This window comes from Phyllobates terribilis, unplaced genomic scaffold, assembly GCF_046119375.1.
Source record: "Phyllobates terribilis strain yellow unplaced genomic scaffold, ASM4611937v1 Scaffold_7__3_contigs__length_470593459, whole genome shotgun sequence".
In the NCBI taxonomy this organism is placed as follows: Eukaryota; Metazoa; Chordata; class Amphibia; order Anura; family Dendrobatidae; genus Phyllobates; species Phyllobates terribilis.
The window spans coordinates 269,799,878-269,812,310 of record NW_027362767.1 but is presented as its reverse complement, the minus strand read 5'-3'; positions in this window follow the sequence as shown (position 1 = coordinate 269,812,310).

Here is a 12,433-nt window from a genome sequence, read left to right as displayed (position 1 = left end):
ACAGTTTGCACGGGCCATGGAACCCGGTGGCACCCAGGCTCCTTTGCTTGCTGACCTGTACCAGGAGGTTTCTCGTCAGAGATCCCAACAGGAAATCATCCTGACCTACCTACAGTCTGTCAACTCTCGTCTGGACATGCTGTCTGTCCCACCTGTGCCCGCCTTGAGTCGAGCGACACCCGCTCCGGCAGCGCCGCTGCCTACCAATACCATGGCATCCAGCCTAGGACCCCGGATTTCTGCGCCTCCTCGTTTTGGAGGTGACCCCGTCTTATGTCGGGGTTTTCTGAACCAGTGCACACTGCACTTTGAACTTCTGGAACATCAGTTTCCCTCCGACCGGGCCAAGGTGACGTTCATCATGTCTCACCTCACCGGGGAAGCATTGGCATGGCTAAACCCTCTATGGGAGAGATGGGATTCCCTGGTGTCCGATCTTCCGGCTTTCCTCACCGCCTTCCGGAGGGTCTTCGATGAGCCCGGGTGAAGGATTTCTACTGCCTCCTCATTGCTCCATCTCCGCCAAGGGAGTCTCACCGTGCGCCAGTATGCCATACAGTTCCATACCCTCGCTTCTGAGCTTGCCTGGGACAACGAGGCCCTGGTGTCCACTTTCTGGGAGGGACTTTCCGGTCGGATTAAGGACGAGTTAGCCGGCCGGGACATTCCTACCACCCTGGATGACCTGGTGTCACTGGCTACCCGGATTGACATCCGTTTCCTAGAACGTGCTAAGGAGACTACCCAGGAGAGAAGATTTCCTCGTCTTGCTCCTGTCTTCCAGAAACAGCAGCAACTCCCCAGCACGCTCGACCGAACCTATGCAGATCGACCAGACCAAGATGGTCAAGTCTCGCCAAGAAACACGCCGAGCCGAGGGGAGCTGTTTCTACTGTGGTAGTAAGGAGCACCTGATCCGTTCCTGCCCGGTGAAGCCGGGAAACTCCAGTGTCTAGGACCGCACGGAGAGGTCATCCTAGGCAAGAGTAAATCCTCTCCGTTCTTGACTTTATCTGTCTCTATCTCCTGTGGAGAGAACCGCTTCTTTGAAACCGCACATCTGGATTCCGGAGCCGCTGGGAATCTCATTTCCCAGTCCCTTGTAGAGAAGTATCAGATTCCTACCAAAGCTTTGGCTGAACCACTGGCAGTTGCTTCTGAGGATGGAAGACTCCTTCCGGTGACCATCTTGCTCGTCATAGAGCCTGTAAACCCGCAGGTGGGAATGCTGCACTCAGAGAGGATCTCCTTCCATGTGCTTTCCGGACTCTCTCACTCCCATTTGCTAGGTCTACCCTGGCTACAGAGACATGAACCCGTTCTGAATTGGCAATCCGGTGAGGTGCTCTGTTGGGGGCAGGATTGCCATGAGACCTGCCTGGTCCCGGTTCGCCTGGTTCGACCTCCGTCTACTCCGGCTAATTTACCTGGTCTACCGGCACCTTACTGGTCCTATGCAGATGTCTTCGACAAGAAGGAAGCGGAGACACTGCACCTCATAGGCCATATGATTGCCCTATCGACCTGGTACCCGGTGCCACTCCACCCCGTGGGCGAATTTACCCTTTGTCATTGGCCGAAACCCGGGCCATGTCGGAGTACATCGAAGAAAATCTGGCTAGGGGATTCATCCGGAAATCTACCTCCCCGGCTGGAGCCGGATTCTTCTTCTTAAAAAAGAAAGACTGTTCACTACGCCCCTGTATCGATTATAGAGGACTCAACCAGATTACTATCAAAAACAAATACCCCCTGCCGCTCATCTCGGAGCTGTTCGACTGCCTTAAAGGCGCGAAGATCTTCACCAAGCTCGATCTTTGTGGGGCGTATAACTTGGTCCGGATCCGTCAAGGAGACGAGTGGAAGACGGCATTTAATACCCGGGACGGCCACTATGAATACCGTGTGATGCCCTTCTGTCTCTGTAATGCTCCAGCCATCTTCCAAAAATTAGTTAACGACACCTTCCGTGACCTCTTATATTCTTGCGTGGTGGTGTACCTGGACGATATCTTGGTCTTCTCTCTGGATCTTCCCACACACCGGAGGGATGTTCGTCAGGTCCTGTTTAGGCTCAGGCTGAATCAGCTATATTCAAAATTTGAGAAAAGCCTCTTCGATCAGACCTCTCTTCCATTCCTGGGCTATATTATCTCTAAGACAGGTCTACGAAATGGACCCCGAGAAGGTCTCTGCCGTCTTAAAGTGGCCCCCTCCGGAGGGGTTGAAGGCGATTCAGCGATTCCTGGGCTTCTCCAACTATTACCGCCTCTTCATCCCACATTTCTCTTCCTGGACTGCTCCCATCTCTGCGCTCACCCAAAAGGGAGCAAATCCTAAGGAATAGCCGTCCGAAGCTGAGGAGGCCTTCCTCTCCTTAAAACAAGCCTTCTCTTCTGCCCCAGTGCTGCACCGTCCGGATAGCAACAAACAGTTCTTTCTGGAGGTTGATGCTTCCTCTTCCGGAGCCGGAGCGGTGCTCACCCAGAAATCTCCGTCCGGGAGAATGGTAACCTGCGGCTTATTCTCCAAACTCTTCTCCTCGTTCGAGCGCAACTACTCCATAGGAGACCGAGAACTGCTAGCCATTAAACTGGCGCTGGAGGAGTGGCATTACCTGCTTGAGGGGGCTCTGCATCCGGTGGTCATCTATACTGACCACAAAAACCTGGCATATCTACAGAATGCCCAAAGACTCAATCCACGTCAGGCCCGGTGGTCTTTGTTCTTCGCCCGCTTCAACTTTAACCTACATTACCGCCCGGCGGACAAGAACGTTAAAGCCGACGCCTTGTCTCGATCCTTCCTGTCTTCCAATCAAGAGGAGGAGCCTATGCATATCATCGATCGCTCCAAAGTGATGAATGTGGCCCCCTTGGATCTGTCTCGTCTCCCACCCGGTAAGACGTTTGTAGCGGTTCCGGATCGTAAGAAGGTCCTTCACTGGGGTCATTCATCTAAACTAGCCTGCCATGCTGGCCAGAAGAAGACCTTCCTGCTTATTATCCGGCATTACTGGTGGCCTACCCTGCACAAGGATGTGGTAGACTTCGTCACGGCCTGTTCGTCCTGTGCCGGCAACAAGGCATCTTCAAGCCGGCCGCCTCCTGCCTCTTCCCGTACCTGCTGCCCCGTGGCAACACATTGCTATGGACTTTATTACTGATCTCCCTGTTTCTGCTGGTTGCACGGTCATTTGGGTGGTCGCTGACCCCTTTTCTAAAATGGCCCACTTCATCCCTCTGCCTGGTCTCCCGTCTGCATCTGTGCTGGCTAAGGATTTCATCCATCACATCTTTCGTCTCCACGGCCTACCCCTCCACATTGTATGTGATCACGGGGTCCAGTTTATTTTGCGTTTCTGGAGAGCTACGTGTAAGCTGCTGGATGTCACCCTGGATTTCTCCTCTGCTTACCATCCACAGTACAATGGCCAAGTGGAACTTATCAACCAGATCCTTACCAGCTTCCTCCGACACCATACCGATTGGGTGGAGCTCCTACCATGGGCCGAGTTCTCCTATAATAACCATGAGAGCGAATCTTCTTCCAAGTCCCCGTTCTTTGTGGTCTACGGTCAACACCCCCGGATTCCGTTTCCCGTCTAAGCTTCAGTTGACAACCCTGTCGCGGAGTCTCTGGTCAGCGAATTTTCCACCATTTGGGAGGACACTAGGTCCACACTTCTTCAATCCTCCGAGCGGATGAAGAAACATGCTGATAAGAGACGTCTGGATCCGCCTCAATTCCATCCGGGAGACAAGGTTTGGCTCTCCTCCAAACATGTTCGTCTCAAAATACCCTCCTATAAGTTGGGTCCACGGTTCATCGGTCCATTTGAAGTCCTCAAGCAAATCAACCCAGTAGCCTACAAGTTAAAACTCCTGGCCACCTTACGGATTCCCAACTCCTTCCACGTATCTCTGCTCAAACCAGTTGTGCTTAATTCTTTTTCCAACAATCCAGGTACCTCCCCAGCTCCGGTCCCCGCTGAGGACATCTATGAGGTAGAGAACATTCTGGCCACCAAGAGGATAAGAGGAAAAACCTTTTTTTCTGGTGGATTGGAAGGGGTTTGGCCCAGAGGAGAGAACTTGGGAACCCAGGGAGAACATCCACGCCCCGCTTCTCCTCAGAAAATTTCTTTCTGGCCTAAAAAAGAGGGGGCGTAAAGGGGGGGTACTGTAGTATCGGCGTCTCTGCCCCCTGACAGGCAAAGACGCCGTCCCTCTTACCGCCACGCTCCCGGCCCGGCGTCTTCCAGCTCTCCTGCTGCTGCCGGAGTCCCCGGCCAATGGCCAGAGGACCTCTCATATAAAAGGCACCTCCTCCAAAATGGAGGTGCCCGTGCAAGGTTGTAGCTTTGTATCCTAAACTCTGCTTCAGCCCTCAGGTCCCACTGCTAGTCTGACTACCAGTCCAGTCTGCCAGCCTGACTACCAGTACAGTCCGCCAGCCTGACTACCAGTCCAGCCCGCCAGCTTGACTACCAGTCCAGTCCGCCAGCCTGACTACCAGTCCAGTCCGCCAGCCTGACTACCAGTCCAGCCCGCCAGCCTGAATACCAGTCCAGTCCGCCAGCCTGACTACCAGTCCTGTCCACCGGCCTGTCTACCAGTCCTGTCCGCTTGCCTGATTACCTGTCTCCGCCAGCCAAGTGTACTCTCCAGCCCGACGGTCTGCCTACGATCCAAAGCCACCAGTCTTCTTTGGGCCTGGCTTGCCTGCCTACCCGGAGAACGTACCAGTTACCCATGGGAGTCACCTGCTCTCATACAAGGACAGGCCCAGAGTAGCACCTGGTCCCTCTGCTCGGTCCTTCCCTGGTTCACGGAGTTGATTGAGCCCTCTGGTCCCTCCTTGCACCACAGCACAGAGGTTCCACCACCCGGATCCATAACAACATTTATCCCCATTAAAGCTCATTTGCCATTTATCAGCCCAAGCTTCTAGTTTACATAGATCCTCCTGTAATATAAAATTGTCCTCCTCTGTATTGATTACCCTGCAGAGTTTAGTGTCATCTGCAAATATTGAAATATTACTCTGTATACCCCCTACAAGGTCATTAATAAGTATGTTAAAAAGAAGCGGGACCAATTCTGACCCCTGTGGTACCCCACTGTTAACTGAGACCCAGTCTGAGTGTGTTCCATTAATAACCACCCTTAATTTCCTATCACTGAGCCAGTTGTTCTTAACCCACCTACATATATTTTCCCCTATCCCCATTGTTCTCATTTTATGTATCAAACTTTTGTGTGGAACCGTATCAAAAGCTTTTGAAAAGTCCATATACACAACATCCACTGCATTTCCTTGGTCTAGTCCGGAACTTGCCTCCTCATAAAAGCTGATCAGATTAGTTTGACAGGAACGGTCCCTCGTAAACCCATGTTGATATTGGGTCATGAGGTTATTCTTCTTCAGATACTCTAGTATAGCATCTCTTAGAAAACCCTCCAGGATTTTACCCACAGTAGAGGTTGAGCTTACTGGCCTATAATTTCCAAGTGCGTTTTTTGTCCCCTTTTTGAATATTGGCACCACATTTGCTATACGCCAGTCCTGTGGTACAGACCCTGTTATTATGGAATCTTTAAATATTAAAAATAATGATCTATCTATGACATTACTTAATTCCTGCAGTACTCGTGGGTGTATCCCATCCGGGCCCGGGGATTTGTCAACTTTAGTGATTTTTAGACGCCGCCGTACTTCCTACTGGGTTAAGCAAGTGACATTTAATGAATCATTTTTGTCATCACTAAAGATGTTTTGTGTCATGCGATTTTCTTGTGTAAATACTGTTGAAAAAAAATCATTTAGCATATTGGCTTTTTCCTCATCCTCATCCACCATTTCACCCAGACTATTTTTAAGGGGGCCAACACTATCATTTTTGTTTTTTTCTATTTATGTAGTTAAAGAATATTTTGGGATTATTTTTACTTTCTCTGGCAATGAGTCTCTCTGTCTCAGTCTTTGCTGCCTTGATTTGGTTTTTACAGAACTTATTTAATTTTCTGTATTTATTTAATGCCTCATCACTACCTACTTGCTTTAGTTCTCTAAATGCTTTCTTTTTGTCACTTATTGCGCCCCTTACAGCTCTATTTAGATATAGTGGTTTCCTCCTATTTCTAGCATGTTTATTCCCATAAGGTATATATTGTGCACAGGTCCTATTCAGGATGCTAATAAATGTCTCCCATTTGCTTTGTGTAGTTTTATGTCTCAGGATATCGTCCCAGTTTATTGCACTAAGATCATCTCTCAACCTTTGGAAATTTGCCTTCCTGAAGTTTAGTGTCCTAGTAACCCCTCTACTACACATCTTATTAAAGGATACATGAAAACTTATTATTTTGTGATCACTATTACCCAAGTGACCCCCAACTCGTATATTTGATATGCGGTCTGGCCTGTTGGTTAATATTAGGTCTAGCAGTGCCCCACTTCTTGTTGGGTCCTGAACCAGTTGTGAAAGGTAATTGTCTCTCATAGTTGTCAAAAACCTATTACCTTTGCTTGAACTACAGGTTTCTGTTCCCCAATGTATTTCAGGGTAGCTGAAGTCCCCCATAATTATGACTTCTCCTTGAGTCGCTGCTTAATCTATTTGCTTTATGAGGATATTCTCCACTGCTTCCATTATTTTTGGAGACTTATAACAAACCCCAATCAGTAATTTATTATTTTTTCCCCCTCCCCTTATCTCCACCCACAGGGACTCTACATTTTCATTAGATTCACATATACTGTATTCTAACGCAAGATGGGTTTTAAGGATGATTTTACATATAAACACACCCCCTCCCCTCACTTGTTTGTACGGTCATTTCTGAACAGACTATAGCCCTGTAAATTAACTGCCCAGTCATGGCTCTCATCCAGCCATGTCTCAGATATCCCCACCATGTCATAATTATTTTCCAACAAAATTAATTCTAATTCCTACATTTTGTTGGTGAGGCTTCTGGCATTAGTGCACATGTATTTTATGTATCTCTCTGTACCTCTATTCCTTCTTACTATATTGACTGTTCTAACCCCACCCCCAATTTCTTTATTTGTGCCCAGGTCACTAGCTGCACTATCTTCCCCACCTATAAAATAAATACCCCCCCCCAATTCCTAGTTTAAACACTCCTCCAACCTTCTATCCATTTTCTCCCCCAGCACAGCTGCACCCTCCCCATTGAGGTGTCACCCGTCAACCAACTGAGAAGTCGGCCCAGTTCTCCAGGAACCCAAACCCCTCCTTCTTACACCAGTTCCCGAGCCACTTATTTATCTCCCTAATCTCCCGTTGCCTCTCTGGCGTGGCACGTGGTACAGGTAGTATTTCAGAGAATACCACCTTGGAGGACCTGGCTTTAATCTTGCAGCCTAATTCCCTGAAATCATCTTTAAGGACCTTCCACCTACCTCTAACTTTGTCATTTGTGCCAATGTGCACCATGACCGCTGGGTCCTCACCAGCCCCTCCCAGTAATCTGTGAACCCGATCAGCAATGTGCCGGACTCGAGCGCCAGGTAGGCAGCACACTGTTCGACGATCCCTGTCTTTGTGACAGATTGCCCTATCTGTTCCCCTAATAATTGAGTCCCCCACTACCAGTACCTGCCTGGCCTGCCCTGCTCTCCTATTTCCCCCCTTACTGGAGCTGACACTCCTCCGGCTTTCAGAAGACATGCCTTGCTGCAGCAGTGCTACCCCTGTACCGACACCCCCCTCATCTGCCAACTTTGCAAACTTATTGGGGTGTGCCAGATCAGGACTAGCCTCCCTGGCACTCTTCCCTCTACCCCCCCCTTCTAACTGTCACCCAGCTAACTTCCTCACTGTCCTGCAGTGCCCTACTACCACCCTCCCCCACATCTACCCCAGTGAGCAGCTGCTCAGTGAGCAGCAGACTCCTTTCCATATTGTCAATGGATCTCAGTGTTGCCAGCTGATCATTTAGATCCAGTACCTGGGCTTCCAAACGCACAACGTGCACACATCTCGCACAGCAGTATGCACCCCTGACCGGCTGTTCAAGGATTGCATAAATGTGGTAAGATGTACACTGGATAGCATTGTCAATAATGGAGCTCATTTCCTAATGAGGATTGCACTAGACAGAAATGTTTGGTAAAAAGAAATATAAAGAATTAATAAAATACAGACAGCAATTTAGTCCAAATTCCTCTCTTCCAAACTCCCTGAATCCAAGTCACTGAAAAACAAGTCACACACTTACTTCCGTTTGCACTTGCACTCCAGTCACACTCAGCTCGTTCACACTCGCTAAGGAAGAAGATTTAAAGAGTTATTTTTTTTTTTTCCCCTTTTAGCAGCAATCCAACCTACAGCTCAATGCACTTCCAAAGGACTCAATTATAGCAAACAAGACAGTAAAACTGTGACTAATCTTACATTTAAAACTGGTCTGACTGATACAATTGCTGGGGGTGTCCCTAATGAGGCCAAATGTGTCAAATATTGTTGCATCTAGTTTTAAACCAATTTATTGGGTATTCTCAGAAATAAAAGTTATCCTCTATAAATAGTATAAGTGATAAGTTACTGATTGCAGGGGGATCTGTCTGCTGGGGCCTAGCAGAACAGGGCTGTGGATCCCAAGAACTTGACTATGCAGAGCACTATCTTAATTTGCGTGGAGGTGCACATGCTTGACTTCCATTGTCTAAGGCACTACCGGTGAAAGCTAAATGTATCATCCAGCATAAGACTCTGTAACAATTTTTTTTTAAAACTCGTTTTATTGAACTATCAGCTCAAGAATATACAACAAATCGAATAAGTAGGGTTATAATACAGGTTCTTGGTAAATGCTTTCTCATGAAGTCAACGCACTCAAGATTTCCTTATTTGATAAAGAGATTTAGATAAGTAGGTACAAAATAATCTGTTGCAAGGCTACATAAACAAGAGTACAAATGCGATAAATTAACAGAAATAACCATAATACAATTAAGTCAGTATTGTAGTACCTGTATCGGGACTCAATTCCTCTCCAACATCAGACAACAATAAAGTAGTGAAATCACATCAGCTCAGACCTCAACACCATGGCCAGAAGATAGATGGAGTCTGAGAATGTTGAAGAAGAGGAGGGCCTGGAGACACACCGGTCAACTCCACATTTTTGAGGATTTCTAAGGGAACCTCTATTTTTATACAGCAGATTTTCATACGGAATTACTATCCTAAGGCTGCGTGCCCACGTTGCGGATAACAAGCGTTTTGGCTGCGGATTTTCCGCAGCGGAAACGCTTGTAAAACGCTTGTTAATCCGCATCCCATTGTCCCCAATGAGAATCCGCAAGTTCTATGCCCATGCTGCCGATTTTTCCGCAGCGTTTATGCTGCGTTCAAAAATCCGCAGCATGTCCATTAATTTTGCGTTTCCGCATGCGGAATTGCCTTGTGCAATGCATTAAAAACGCAAGGCAATTCCGCATGTGGAAAACGCGCGATAAGCGCGCAATAAACGCGTGCGGAATTCCGCATGCGTTTTTCCAGGAGAGAACATGCGGAAATGAAGCAGAAATTTTCTGCTTCATTTCCGCAACGTGGGCACATAGCCTAACCAGCATCTTTCATTGAGAAAGAGAGGGAGCTCTATCACCCATCCATCTAAGAGCTTTCAGGCCAGAAAGAGAGTTTGTCGTAAAAAAAATTATGATTATGATGGGTCCACAAGGACTCCTCTAGGATACCCAGTAAACAGACCTTTGGTGTGTGTGAGATTGAAATTCCCAAGATGTACTCCAATATCTTTAGTATTTCTTCCCAGAATGATCCTATACATTATGAGAGCACTCCTATGCCATGTGCCCAAAAAAATCCACACCCAACATTCCACAATGGCGACAATAAGAATGAGACACCCTGCCCATTTTCTAAAACCATGTGCGAGACTAATAACTCTTGCCCCCAGTAGATGTGTGTATAACATAGAAATCAGTCCTTTAAGTCCCTGGGTCATAGGAATACCTATCACAGTAGAGTTAGAGATTGGGCTACCAGTAATAGATTATTAAATCTGTAAAGCTTGTTGACTTTGTAGATATTTATAAAACAATGTTCCATGGATTTTATGTCCTTCTTTTAATTGGAAGTACAACTTAATGGCATTTTCCAAATATATGTTGCCTATGGTAACAATGTTAAATGCATCATCCTCTAATATAGACAGATGATAAAACATATGGTTGTCCCACAGCTGGATGGCCCATTTGACAACCTAGACTCTTAGTTGTATGCCATACCTGTGTCATCTGTTTATGAAGTAAGAGAAATTTACAAGAAAAGAGTGTTGAGCATTCAAGTATTGGCCAGAATGTAGAGGACTGAAGAAGGACTGCTTGTCAGGGGTGTGTCAGATGTGACAGGCAGTCGCTCTGCAGCTGGCTACAGAAGATCTCTTTGTTTGGCATTGCAGACGCGTTCTTAAATCTGTCTTACTGTAGGACCCAGCGGCTACCTCTCTCCTGCTCTGATTGACACCCTGGCTTGCATGTTTAAATACTTTCAGTTTGCTACAGGGAGGCGTCGGTGATATTCACATGTTCCCTAGTGAAGGCTTAGAGCTATTGCAGTCTGCTTACTTCCTCTCTGATGCTTTGGAGGACGTTTGGTGTAATCTCTCTGAAGTCTGCTCAAGCTAAGTTTCTCCCCCCTTTGTTTGTCTCCCTTGTTGTCTTTAGTTTATAGTGGGGACTGACCAGTGCTCACCCTTCCCTATCCAGGGCCTAGCTCTAGGGATATACAGGGCTTAGGTTTCCTGTTCAGCGATTGGTGAGGAACCAATATAGGGACAGTAGGGGAGACAGGGTGATATTAGATCAGCCTAGGGGTTCTCCACTCTCCCTTTCCCTACTGTCTGGTCTCCCGTCCCCTCATCCCTTCGTGTTGCACTTTGTCTTACCTACACTGTGTGTGACACTGCCCAGTAGTTCTCAACTTTTTAGGTCTTTGTAGCATATCAACATTAATTTTGTGTCTGTGCAACAAACCATAGAATCATAGAATGGTAGAGTTGGAGGGGACCTCCTGGGTCATCTGGTCCAACCCCCTGCTCAAAGCAGGATTCACTAAATCATCTCAGACAGATATCTGTCCCGCCTCTGTTTGAAGACGTCCATTGAAGGGGAACTCACGACCTCTCGTGGCAGCCTGTTCCACTCATTGATCACCCTAACTGTCAAAAAGTTTTTTTCTAATATCTAATCTGTGTCTCCTCCCATTCAGTTTCATCCCATTGCTTCTAGTCTTTCCTTGTGCAAATGAGAATAAAGATGATCCTTCTACAATGTGACAACCCTTGAGATATTTGTAAACAGCTATTAAATCTCCTCTCGTCTTCTTTTTTGCAAGCTAAACATTCCCAAATCCTGTAACCGTTCCTCATAGGACATGGTTTGCAGACCGTTCACCATTCTGGTCGCGTTCTTTGAACTTGCTCCAGTTTGTCGATGTCTTTTTTAAAATGTGGTGCCCAAAACTGGAAGCAGTATTCCAGATGAGGTCTGACCAAAGAGGAGTAAAGTCCGATAATGACTTCACGTGATCTAGACTGTATGCTTCTGTTAATACATCCCAGAATTGTATTTGCCTTTTTTGCTGCTGCATCACACTGTTGACTCATGTTCAGTCTATGATCTATTAGTATACCTAAGTCTTTTTCACATGTACTGTTGCTTAGCTCTATTCCTCCCATTTTGTATATGCTTTTTTCATTTTTATTGCCCGGATGTAGTACTTTGCATTTTTCCCTGTTAAAAAAACATTCAGTTAGTTACTGCCCACTGCTCCAGTTTATTTAGGTCTTTTTGAATCCTCTCTCTCTCCTCTAGTATTAACTATCCCTCCTAGCTTTGTGTCATCAGCAAATTTAATCAGTTTACCCTCAATTCCTTCATCTAAATCATTGATAAAGATGTTGAACAATACAGGTCCCAGGACAGAGCCCTGTGGTACCCCACTTGAGACATTCATTCAACTGCATTTGAAGCCATTTACGACCACTCTTTGATGTTGTTATATGGGACTGTAAACTGGTAAAGAAAGATTTGGGGATAGGCCCAGACTTGTGTTCCAACAGATAGAGACTAGTTATGAGCAAACGTGCATTCCACTACCCGGTACTCGCCCGAGCTTCACGGTGCTCCACAAGCTTGGCGAGTATTTCCGGTTTGCTCCGGTGGGAACTCGGGTTCCCGCCCTGCATGTTTGGCGCTCTTTAGAGAGCCAGTGAACATGCAGGGATTGCTTGCCATGCACTGTAATGCCGTAGCCATGTTGGTTGTGAACATTACAGTGATTGGCTGGCCGCACAGCATCATCAGGTCTATATAAGACCTGGCTCCGCTATGCTCGTCACAGTCTACCCCGGAAACAGGCAGAGTAGGGAGAGAT